The 12,147-nt window shown below is 32.9% G+C and overlaps 1 long non-coding RNA gene across 1 annotated transcript in view; it reads right to left on the bottom strand.

Annotated features, from left to right (window-relative positions):
* LOC144340665 (uncharacterized) overlaps positions 1-10,258 on the bottom strand; it is a 107,623-nt gene extending 97,365 nt beyond the window's left edge. Inside the window, exons 1-2 of the long non-coding RNA XR_013416910.1 lie at positions 10,150-10,258; positions 5,106-5,232 (exon numbers count right to left, since the gene is read on the bottom strand). This is a non-coding gene — a long non-coding RNA (uncharacterized LOC144340665). The remainder of the gene's footprint in view (positions 1-5,105; positions 5,233-10,149) is intronic.
* Between the last annotated feature and the right edge of the window lie 1,889 nt (positions 10,259-12,147).

Here is a 12,147-nt window from a genome sequence, read left to right as displayed (position 1 = left end):
TGGGTAATATGGGCATTTTAACAATATTTATTCTTCCTATTCATGAACATATGATGTCTTTACATTTATTTATATCTTCTTCAATTTCTTTCATTAATGTTTTATAGTTTTCATTGTACAAGTCTCTTACTCCCCTTGGTTATATTTATTCCTAAGTGTTCTGTTTTTATAATTATTATAAATGGGATTGCTCTCTTTTTTACAAATTTAGTTATTATTGTATAAAAATGCTCCTTGTTTTTGTGTGTTGACAATATTTAGTAATTCAAAGTCAAGATTGTAACATCATATTTATTTGTTAGTTCTAATGTTTTTTTGGTGGGATCTTTAGAGTTTTCTACGTATAAGATCGTGTTATCAGAAAACAACAACTATTTCAGGTTTTTCTTTGGCATTTTGATGCATTTTATTTCCTTCTCTTGCCTAATTGCTCTGTCAAGGACTTGCAATACTGTGTTGAATAGAAATATCGAGAGTGGGCATATTTGTTTTGTTTCAGATTTTGGAGGAAGGCTCTCAATTTTACATCATTGAGCATAATGTTAGCTGTGGGCTTATGATCTATAGTCTTTATTTTGTTGAGGCACATTCCTTCTATAGCTAATTTGTAGAGAGTTTTTTTTCCTAAAAGTATGTAGAATATTGTCAAATTTTTTTTCTACATGTAATGAGGTGATCATATTGTTTTTGTCTTTTATTCTGTTAATGTGATGTATCACATTTATTGATATGTGTATATTAAACCATTCTTGCAGCCCAGGGATAAATTCCATTTGACCATAGTCAATGATCCTTTTATTTATTTTTTTAATTTAGTTTGCTGGTATTCTGTTGAGAATTTTGCATCTATGTTCATCAAGAATATTGGCTGAATTTTTTTTTCTTATAGCTTTCTTGTTTTCCTTTAGTATCAGCATGTGCTGGTCTCATAAAAAGAGTTTGGAAAAATTGTTTTTCTTTGACGTTTTTAGAAGAATTCGTAAATAATTGGTTCTATTTTTTTTAATGTTTGATAGAACATGAGAAGCCATGAGGTCCTGGCCTTTTCTTTGATGAGAGACTTTTTATCACAGGTTCAATCGTACTTTGGTATTTCTTCATGATTCAGTCTTGGTGGTTGTATGTGTCTAGGAAGTTATCTATTTATTCTAGGTTCTCTAATTTGTTGGCATATAATTGTGCATAGTAGTCTCCTCTGATCCTTTATATTTCGGTGCTACAATTGTAATGTCTCCTCTTTCATTTCTGATTTTAAGTCCTCTCTCTTTTCTTTCTTACTCTAGCTAATAATTGGTGAATTTTGTTTATTCTCTGTTTTTTAATGAAACAGCTCTTAGTTTTGTTGATCAAAAATAACTTAGATATTTTGTTCCACAAAAAGGCTTCAGTTATTTTTTATGAAGCATAATCAAGATTATCCTAACTGATAACAACTTACATTTTCAATAAATGTTAATCGTAAGCACAAACAGGCAAATCTTATTGATTTATGTATGTTATATTAAAATATTTGAAAAATAATTTCTTAAAATGAAAATACTTCATGGTTGCATTGCTTTATAGTGTATAGGTAATATATTAACGGATGTACTGTAGGACACTTGATTTTAAATGGTGGGCCCCAAATAAGAACTGTGTGACTGCTATAAAATTTAAATTTATTGGGATTATACAGAAAATAACTAAGGTATGGTAATTAATGGGACTTTATTCCAATTATTAATGTTAGAGGTATTGCAACCTGAACATTGATTAATGGCAGTGGCATAAATTTTAGTATGCAGTCTATTGTGCCAAAGATGGAAAATCACATAGTTCTCTTTATCGTTATATTTGTCTTGGGCTTTGGTTTTTATAATGAAATTTCACCATCATCGTATATCTTATTTTATTCTTTAATTTAATTCAATAAAGTCATTATTTCCTTTTTCCCTATCTGACAGTGAGGAAATTGAGGCAAGGGGAAATGAATTGATCTTGCCTGAGGTCATTCTTTTCTTTTCTTTTCTTTCTTTCTTTTTTTTTTTTTTTTCTGGAATCTCACTCTTTCGCCCAGGCTGGTGTGCAGTGGTGCGATCTCAGCTCACTGCAACCTCCTCCTCGTGGATTCAAGCAATTCTCTTGTCTCAGCCTCTTGAGTAGCTGGGATTACAGGCATGAAGATTCAGGGTATAAAGTAGAACTTTATTTCCAAATGCTTCTTACTTTCATAAAGACAGATTTCAAAATATTTAAGATGCAGCTTTTGGAAATTAGTGTTCACACTAACTACTATGCTAAAAAATATCTATGAAGTTATTCTATTTTGACTAAGAAATTCTATCTATCAAAATATATCATCAATAGATCTAAAAAAAATGAAACTCACAGGTTGGGAAAAATATTTGTAATGAAAAAAACAGCAAAAGCTAAAGAGCTTTTACAAATCTATTTAATAAATGAAAAGGACATCAAAGCTAATGTTCTTTTCATATATTAAATAGGTTTGTAAAAGCTAAAACGTGGATAGAAATTTAAATGGACACTTCACAAAAAGAATACCCAAATGGCCAGTAAGTATGTAAAAAAGTGCTTTATTTACTTTATTAATCATCAGATAAATACAAAGTAGAATTACAATGCATCTTCATTCTGCTACACTCTGCAGGATAGCTAAAGTGTAAATAATAATAATAATAATAATAATAATAATTTAATAGCAAGTGTTAGCAAAGATGGAGAGAAACCAGAACTCTCATACACTACTTGTAGGTGAACAACGTGGTGCAACTTGTATACAAGGTGTTTAAATGTGTATACTAAAGTTAAACATATGCATATGCTATTAAAATACTACTTTAATATGTACACCTTAAAGAAGTACATATATGTTCACAGTAGAACTATTTATAGTAGCCAAAAACTAGAAATTTCTCCAGTATATGTCAACAGTAGAATGGAAAAATAAGTTACACTATATACAAACAATGAAATACTGTATAGCAATGACAATAAATAATCTTCAAGTTTCTGCAACAATAAAGATAATCATTCACATAATATTTAGTGGAAAAATATATATACAAGAGTACATCATATATAATTTCACTTATGTAAACTTCTAAAACAAACAAAATGAATCTATTTTGCTTAAAGTCAAAATAGCGGTTAACCTGTGGGAGGGGGTTAATAACTAAGAGAGTCATGGGAAAGTGAGATCTTATAATGTGATGGTAATATTCTATTTTGTGATCTTGATACCTTTTGCATCAAGACCTTGCATCCAAACTCTTTTTATATAAAAATCTATAAAAACTGACTGTGAATGTTAAATAAACTCATATGTGGATGTATATATGTATCATACTTCAATAAAAGCTTAAAAAGTTAAAATCAATAACCAAATATATCTTATTTTCCAGAATTCTGTGTTGATTTTATATTTCCATTTTTAAGAAAATTGATAAAGGCAGTGATTAGTGATAATCTTCACTCCACTGTGACAATTTTTCTGTATACAATGGAAAGGAAAACAAATAACATCTGACATTTCAATCAGCCACATTAAAAATAATATCCAACACAGTGGCACATGACACCAAAATATGACATAAACATATATTTGGCATATGAAAATACAGAGGTTATCCTCACAGTTCTAAAAAGCAAAGAGGTGATATTCATTCAGTAGTTTGTTGGTATTGTAATTGTCTACCAGGCAAAAATGTGACACCAATTATAAAAAATACATTATAATTATTACAGTTCGCTTGTTCTCTCAGCAAGTTATAAGCGATCTCAGAATAATAGAAACCCAGAACTGACAACTGCAACTTTACTGGAAAATAAAATAAAATAAAACCCTATATTCTTCAAGGTCACTTGAGAATTTATTTGTGTTTAAATAATTATTTCAGATGATGCTTATGCTTCTGATAATCAATTAATGGGGTCTTTTCATTACCCATTTGAAGGCAATTGTTATTTAGTTCTTACTCTGTGCCAGCACAAAATATATATTTATCTAGCACCTAGCAGTAAGCCCAGTGGTTTAATATTTGGAGACACACGAAGATAGTATAAGATAATCACATTCTCAACCAGTGTCATGGTAGCAAGAATATGATAGATGCATTTTGCTTAATATTCTGCATATTTTCCATTGAATAGATGGCAAAATATATAACCAAATATTCTTGGTACTGCTTTAGAGTATTTCTTTCAGAAAAGGGCTGGGGTAGGGGAATAAATTATTTCAGTTTATAGAAGCCTATTGAAGTTAACTGGGACTTGAATGTTGGAAGTGAAGATCATTTAATGTAATGAAATTTTGAATATAAATTAAAAGTAAACAAACAAGTTGTGCCAATGGACTTGGTGTGTAGAAAATCAAGGATGACACCCAGGTGTTAGATTGGAAACTTTGCAGAAGTGTTGACATGAGCTAAAATGGGAAAGATGGAGTCTTAATAGTTACGGTATGAACCTGCTCAGTTTGTGATCCTCAGGAAAGGTCTACTGGAAGGTCTGTATGAGAATCCAAAGTTTAGGAACTATGATAGCACTAGAGATGGGACTGGACCTAAAGAGAAATTATTGGAAGTTTAACAAAAAAGGCTGAAAACTGACCCTTTAAATCTTCCAATATTTGGAGGTCAATCAGAGGAAGAGGGCCAGCAAATAATCTAGATTGAACAGCCAGAGAGAAAAGATGAAAATAAGGAAAAGAAATTTCTTTAAGAAAAAAAGATATTGACAAATATGACAGTTGATCCTGAAAAAGATTGAGTGCGATGAGAACAGATACCCTGTGAGAGTCAGCCAAGACATCCCAACAGTACATGAAGGCTTATATCTATTTAAAAGTATTTGAACAGGATTTAGTGCAATTTTCATTCCTGGAGATTACAATTGGGAAGTTAACCTAGAACAACCGAGTTAGAAAGCTGTTTAAAAATTTCGTGAAGAGGGCCGGGCACAGTGGCTCACGCCTGTAATCCCAGCACTTAAGGAGGCCAAGGCAAGTGGCTCGCTTGAGCCCAGGAGTTTAAGACCAGCCTGGGCAAGGTGACAAAAACCCATCTCTACAAAAAGTACAAAAATTAGTGGGGCATGGTGGCACTTGCCTGTAGTCTCAGCTACTCAGGAGGCAAAGGTGGGAGGATCCCTTGAACCTGGGAAGAGGAGGCTGCAGTGAGCTAAGATCATGCCACTGCATTCCAGCCTGGAGCCTGGGAGCAACAGAGGGAAACCCTGTCTCAAAAAACAAAACAAAGAAACAAATGAGTGGATAAGCAAACTGGCATACTCAAGAGAAAATTAAACATGTTATTGAAGAATTTATGATGACATAGAAAATGCAAATATTTATAGTTAAAGAAACAACACAATCATGTAAATAATGTATAGAATTGATAAATAGCTGTATCTGTACATATACATAGTCTTTTTTTCAGAGAGAACATATATTAAAATGTGAGTGGTTTCTCTAGGTAATAAAAATATGGCTGAATTAATTTTTCAAATTTTCTGTATTTAAAACAAATTATTTGCCATTACTTTACAACTGAAAAGAAAATCTAGTCTCAAAAAAGTTTTCAGTATGTTTAAATGTATTGCATGATGTTCAAATTTTATAAAATAAATGCTGTAACATTATCTTTCACAATTTTATTGAAAACCCCATTGTTTCCTACATCATATGTAAAGGAAAATTTTTTAGACTGTGATGAAATTAAAACAACTATGATTTCAAAGAAAGAATGACAGTTGAATATCTGAATTACAAATCACTGTAGGAAATTAAAATGTACCTATTTTTACCTACACTTCCACTTCAAAAATTGTATCTAAAATAAATAAACAAATAAATAAATAAATAAAATAATTGGCTTTTGACAAAATTCAACAGCCCTTCATGCTAAAAACGCTCAATAAATTCGGTATTGATGGAACGTACCTCAAAATAATAAGAGCTATTTATGACAAACCCACAGCCAATATCATACTGAATGGGCAAAAACTGGAAAAATTCCCTTTGAAAACTGGCACAAGACAGGGATGCCCTCTCTCACCACTCCTATTCAACATAGTATTGGAAGTTCTGGCTAGGGCAATTAGGCAAGAGAAAGAAATCAAGGGTATTCAGTTAGGAAAAGAAGAAGTCAAATTGTCCCTGTTTGCAGATGACATGATTGTATATTTAGAAAACCCCATTGTCTCAGCCCACAATCTCCTTAAGCTGATAAGCAACTTCAGCAAAGTCTCAGGATACAAAATTAATGTGCAAAAATCACAAGCATTCTTATACACCAGTAACAGACAAACAGAGAGCCAAATCAGGAATGAACTTCCATTCACAATTGCTTCAAAGAGAATCAAATACCTAGGAATCCAACTTACAAGGGATGTAAAGGACCTCTTCAAGGAGAACTACAAACCACTGCTCAGTGAAATAAAAGAGGACACAAACAAATGGAAGAACATACCATGCTCATGGATAGGAAGAATCAATATCGTGAAAATGGCCATACTGCCCAAGGTTATTTATAGATTCAATGCCATCCCCATCAAGCTACCAATGAGTTTCTTCACAGAATTGGAAAAAACTGCTTTAAAGTTCATATGGAACCAAAAAAGAGCCCGCATCTCCAAGACAATCCTAAGTCAAAAGAACAAAGCTGGAGGCATCACGCTACCTGACTTCAAACTATACTACAAGGCTACAGTAACCAAAACAGCATGGTACTGGTACCAAAACAGAGATATAGACCAATGGAACAGAACAGAGTCCTCAGAAATAATACCACACATCTACAGCCATCTGATCTTTGACAAACCTGAGAGAAACAAGAAATGGGGAAAGGATTCCCTATTTAATAAATGGTGCTGGGAAAATTGGCTAGCCATAAGTAGAAAGCTGAAACTGGATCCTTTCCTTACTCCTTATACGAAAATTAATTCAAGATGGATTAGAGACTTAAATGTTAGACCTAATACCATAAAAATCCTAGAGGAAAACCTAGGTAGTACCATTCAGGACATAGGCATGGGCAAAGACTTCATGTCTAAAACACCAAAAGCAACGGCAGCAAAAGCCAAAATTGACAAATGGGATCTCATTAAACTAAAGAGCTTCTGCACAGCAAAAGAAACTACCATCAGAGTGAACAGGCAACCTACAGAATGGGAGAAAATTTTTGCAATCTACTCATCTGACAAAGGGCTAATATCCAGAACCTACAAAGAACTCAAACAAATTTACAAGAAAAAAACAAACAACCCCATCAAAAAGTGGGCAAAGGATATGAACAGACATTTCTCAAAAGAAGACATTCATACAGCCAACAGACACATGAAAAAATGCTCATCATCACTGGCCATCAGAGAAATGCAAATCAAAACCACAATGAGATACCATCTCACACCAGTTAGAATGGCGAGCATTAAAAAGTCAGGAAACAACAGGTGCTGGAGAGGATGTGGAGAAATAGGAACACTTTTACACTGTTGGTGGGATTGTAAACTAGTTCAACCATTATGGAAAACAGTATGGCGATTCCTCAAGGATCTAGAACTAGATGTACCATATGACCCAGCCATCCCATTACTGGGTATATACCCAAAGGATTATAAATCATGCTGCTATAAAGACACATGCACACGTATGTTTATTGCGGCACTATTCACAATAGCAAAGACTTGGAATCAACCCAAATGTCCATCAGTGACAGATTGGATTAAGAAAATATGGCACATATACACCATGGAATACTATGCAGCCATCAAAAAGGATGAGTTTGTGTCCTTTGTAGGGACATGGATGCAGCTGGAAACCATCATTCTTAGCAAACTATCACAAGAACAGAAAACCAAACACCGCATGTTCTCACTCATAGGTGGGAACTGAACAATGAGATCACTTGGACTCAGGAAGGGGGACATCACACACCGGGGCCTATCATGGGGAGGGGGGAGGGGTGAGGGATTGCATTGGGAGTTATACCTGATGTAAATGACTAGTTGATGGGTGCAGCACACCAACATGGCACAAGTATACATATGTAACAAACCTGCATGATATGCACATGTACCCTACAACTTAAAGTATAATAATAATAAATAAATATTAAAAAAAATAAATAAAATAATTATATAAGTATGTAATGCCATTTACACAAGGATTATTGTATAAGCAATATTATAGTGGGCCATTTGGAAATAGACTGAATATCCATCAAAACAGGAGTAGCTGGATAAGATGAAATGTGACTCACCCATTAAAGAAAAACAGAATCTCTGTATATACAATCTCCACATATACACAAAAGAGCAGTCCATACTATATTCTTGACATGAATAATAGCAAATCACATGTTGTTTATTTTCTCAGTGAATATTACATGGTAAGAATTTCCTAGGTAATAATAACCATACAAATATTTTTATGCCAAGTAATGAAATATTTTTTTAGCGTATCAATGAACTGTAATTTATTTAATCATTTTCCAGCTGTTACACATTTAGAAGAAACTACATACATGAAGTTTCTATGCATTTAGTCTCCTAGAGCAGAGTTTCATATATAAAAATATGCATTATATAATTTTTCCATTATCAAAATCCCACATCATTATTCACAGGAAACATAATACAGATTTATCACTGGGAATATAGAAGGTTTGCAACATGATTCTTTAATATAAGAAGGCTTCTTAATTATGAAAAAGGTTTTGTTTTAGTCTACCGTTGCAAAATACCATAGATTTTGTGGCTTATACCAGGAATTTATTTTCTGAGTTTCAGAGGCTGGAAGCCTGAGATTATTGTGCCATTATGGTTGCTTTCTGGTAAAGACTTTTCCTGGCATGCAGATGGCCACCATCTTGCTATGTTCACATGACTTCTTTGTAAGGGTGCTGAGAAAGAGGAAACTAGAGAGAGCAAGCTCTCTGATCTCTTCTTATAGGATGTCAATCTCATCATTAATTCCTCACCCTTATAACCTTAGCTAAACCTAATTACCTCCAAAAGACCTCATTACCAAATACCATCACAATGGGGGTGAGGGCTTCAACATATGAATTTGGGGAAATACAATTCAGTTTATAGCAGTCCTAACGTCTAAAACGGTTTCTTCAGGTAATTTATTGTCTTGGATACCAACCCTTTATCATATATTTGCAGAATGTTTTGATATTGAGCAAATATAGGAAAGTAGAATTAATGTTTAACAAAGCTATCTAAAATATTGTTTATTCATTATTCTACAAATACAGCATATAAAAAGAGACATTTGAAGTGTACAAGTTTAGGGTGAATCAATGGTCATATACCAGGTATGGGATAATTAAATAACAACTGTATTTTAAAATATGCAATTTTATCATTAAGCAAATACATGTTTTCAGTTCATGATTGTGTAGTATCAGCAATTATAGAGTTTCAATGTATCAGCATAAAGTATAATGTAAATGTATATTTTATCACCACAAAGGTAGAAACCAAAATCTGAATACTGATATTTTTTCTTAATCTGAGATTACTATACACATTTTTCCTAATTGAATTGTAAATGATAAAATATGTAATTCTTAATTTGTTAATAATTTTGTTATATCTAAAATATTGTTTATGTTATTTATAAATATTATGTGGAAATAAGCGCTTAAGATGATAAAGTTACAATGTGATTAACATTTCAAGAATTCAGGTTATATTTTCTTTTCTTTTCTTGCCAATTTCTTAATCTTGTATGGGCTTTAACTTTAGTATAATTCAAGACATCACTGAACAAATTTGAATGCTGAGGATACATCTAACAGTCTCAAATGCATGAATAAATTTATGAACATGAGCTTAACGTTACTAAGAGAAAAATTATATTGGTTTTATAGATGCATCTGAACAAATATAAAACCCTATTGGTTGTATAGGTGCATCTGAACAAATATTTTTTGATTCTTCTCATAGCTGATACTACATTTGCATTAATGTTTATTTAAAAAAATAAACCTTAGAGTAGGAGAAAAAACAGTAAATAAGATAGGAAAATCCTATTTTCATATTTTCTGCCTAAAATCAACTGGAATATATTTATTGGATTACCTCTTTTTATCTCAAAACTTTCCATTCCCTAACTGACTTCCATGAAGAATGTTACAGGCTTACAACGTTTCATAAATTACCTTAATTTAGGGCACCATTGGTTCCCAAGTAAGCTTCAGCTGTCGAGACTTCACTCTGCATAGCTTCAGTCTACATACGCTTTCCCTTGTGAGCAGCTGCTCAAGGCTCTGTCAGAAACTAAAGTCCACGTAGGTAATCAGGTGTGCTACCAAAGATTCTAACGGTTATACTGGTCTTATCTACTGATAATTCAGAACCTTCTACTTAAACAGAAGTATTCATCATTGGAAGTCCCTTTAAACCAGCTACATTATGAAGATTTCCTGTTATCCAGGGGTTGGCAGGCCCCAAGAAGACCATGGAGTGGCTACAAAACAGAAGGCTATTCCTTAAACCCATCATGGTCTTAACTCAACAGATACTGAGATGTGCCATCCTAGAAACAAAGAGACAGCTTAGAGCTCAGAAAATAGAAAAAAGATAATTGCAGAATCTAAACAATAACACTTTTGCAAACAAGAAAATATTCTATTTTTTAATAAAGATATTTTCAGAGAAAGGGAAGATCACAGAAATGCTAGAATAATATATCCTGGTATGTGGGAGTGGGAGAAATGTCACAGGACAGGAGTGAGATAAGTAATACATTAATTAGTAAGATTATATATATATACATATACACACACACATATGTACTTATAAATTCAGGGGGTACATGTGCACGTTTGTTACTGGGTATTGATCTAGACAGAGAATTTATGACTAATTAGTAGGATTTTTAAAGAGGAGTTTCCGCTAGTAAGAATTGAAAGCCTTTTGAAAGTGTATATTTTCCATAGGAAAGCAATCTGGAAGCATGACATCTTACTGATACTATGAAAGTCCCTAGACTTTCATTTCGTCTCATCATTGTTTTCATTAAAGCGAGATGTAACTGGTCGTCTTTGAAATACAGAATTCAGTAAGTTCAAGCGATATGATTTTGTGAGATTTTACCTGTCTGAACCATGGTTTCCTCAACTGTAAAAGAAAATACCAATGACTTCTCTTAATTGTTTAATAATTATGAAAATGAACATAATAGTGTTTTTCTACGTTTCATTCAGTTGTTTCTTTCTATGAAAATAGAAAATTGACAAAATTCTGAAAATAAGCCTTTTAAACTAAATTTGTATTGATTTGCATTCCATACTGTACTCTCGCTTCAAGAAAGTTATAGTGCAATGTACTCTTCCGGTATTAGGGAACTATATTTTAACATCCTCTAGTGTCCCTAAAAACTCTAAATAACTTGTAAAAATTAAAGATTGCCTTTTAAAAGAATTCATTTTAATATAATAACATTTATTATAGAATAATAATTTTGCCATATTGTGTCATTTGTGGAATAATGTGAGACATTTCAATTTTAACCTTTACCATTATGAAATAAATTTCTCATAATCTGCAGTGTGTAAAGGAGCAAGAACTAGCTAATATCTGAATGTTTGCAATGTGTTTGTATGCTTCTAGCTGCAGTTTGATTTTAAAGGTTGAAAACAAATGAAAACACGTCAACAAATTAAGGAGTATGAAGAGTTAGGATGGAATAAAATTTGCTTTTGCATTACTCTATTTTTGTATCCTGGACCCTAAGAAACTCAATCCTAGTAATGCTTTCAAGCCCATGAGGATTTAAGAAAAATACTCAAGAAAATAAATGTGCATTGAAGAGATTGGAGTGCAGGGAGATGGGATTTTTCAGGGTGACAGGATCTGTGTTCCATGTGTGTGCACAGATACCAGAAGGCACTATCTAAGACCAGAAAAAAATAGTTTCTGTCATCTCCAGATGTAAGGAATGACTGCCCAACAGGGCTTTTCGACTGTTGAGAAGTCTGCGGCATCCAATCTGCCTCCTCCATAAAACAGCCTCATCATTTGAGTGTTCCATGAAAACTGGAGACACGTGATCTTTACTAATCAAAACACCCCCTTCTAGTAACAGCCCTTCAGTATTTTCAATTCTGGTAGAAATGATAACTAAACACATACTAGAAG

This window comes from Macaca mulatta, chromosome 4 (assembly GCF_049350105.2).
Source record: "Macaca mulatta isolate MMU2019108-1 chromosome 4, T2T-MMU8v2.0, whole genome shotgun sequence".
Classification (NCBI taxonomy): Eukaryota; Metazoa; Chordata; class Mammalia; order Primates; family Cercopithecidae; genus Macaca; species Macaca mulatta.
Note: the sequence above shows the minus strand (reverse complement) of the source record. Positions and strands in the feature narration are given on the sequence as shown.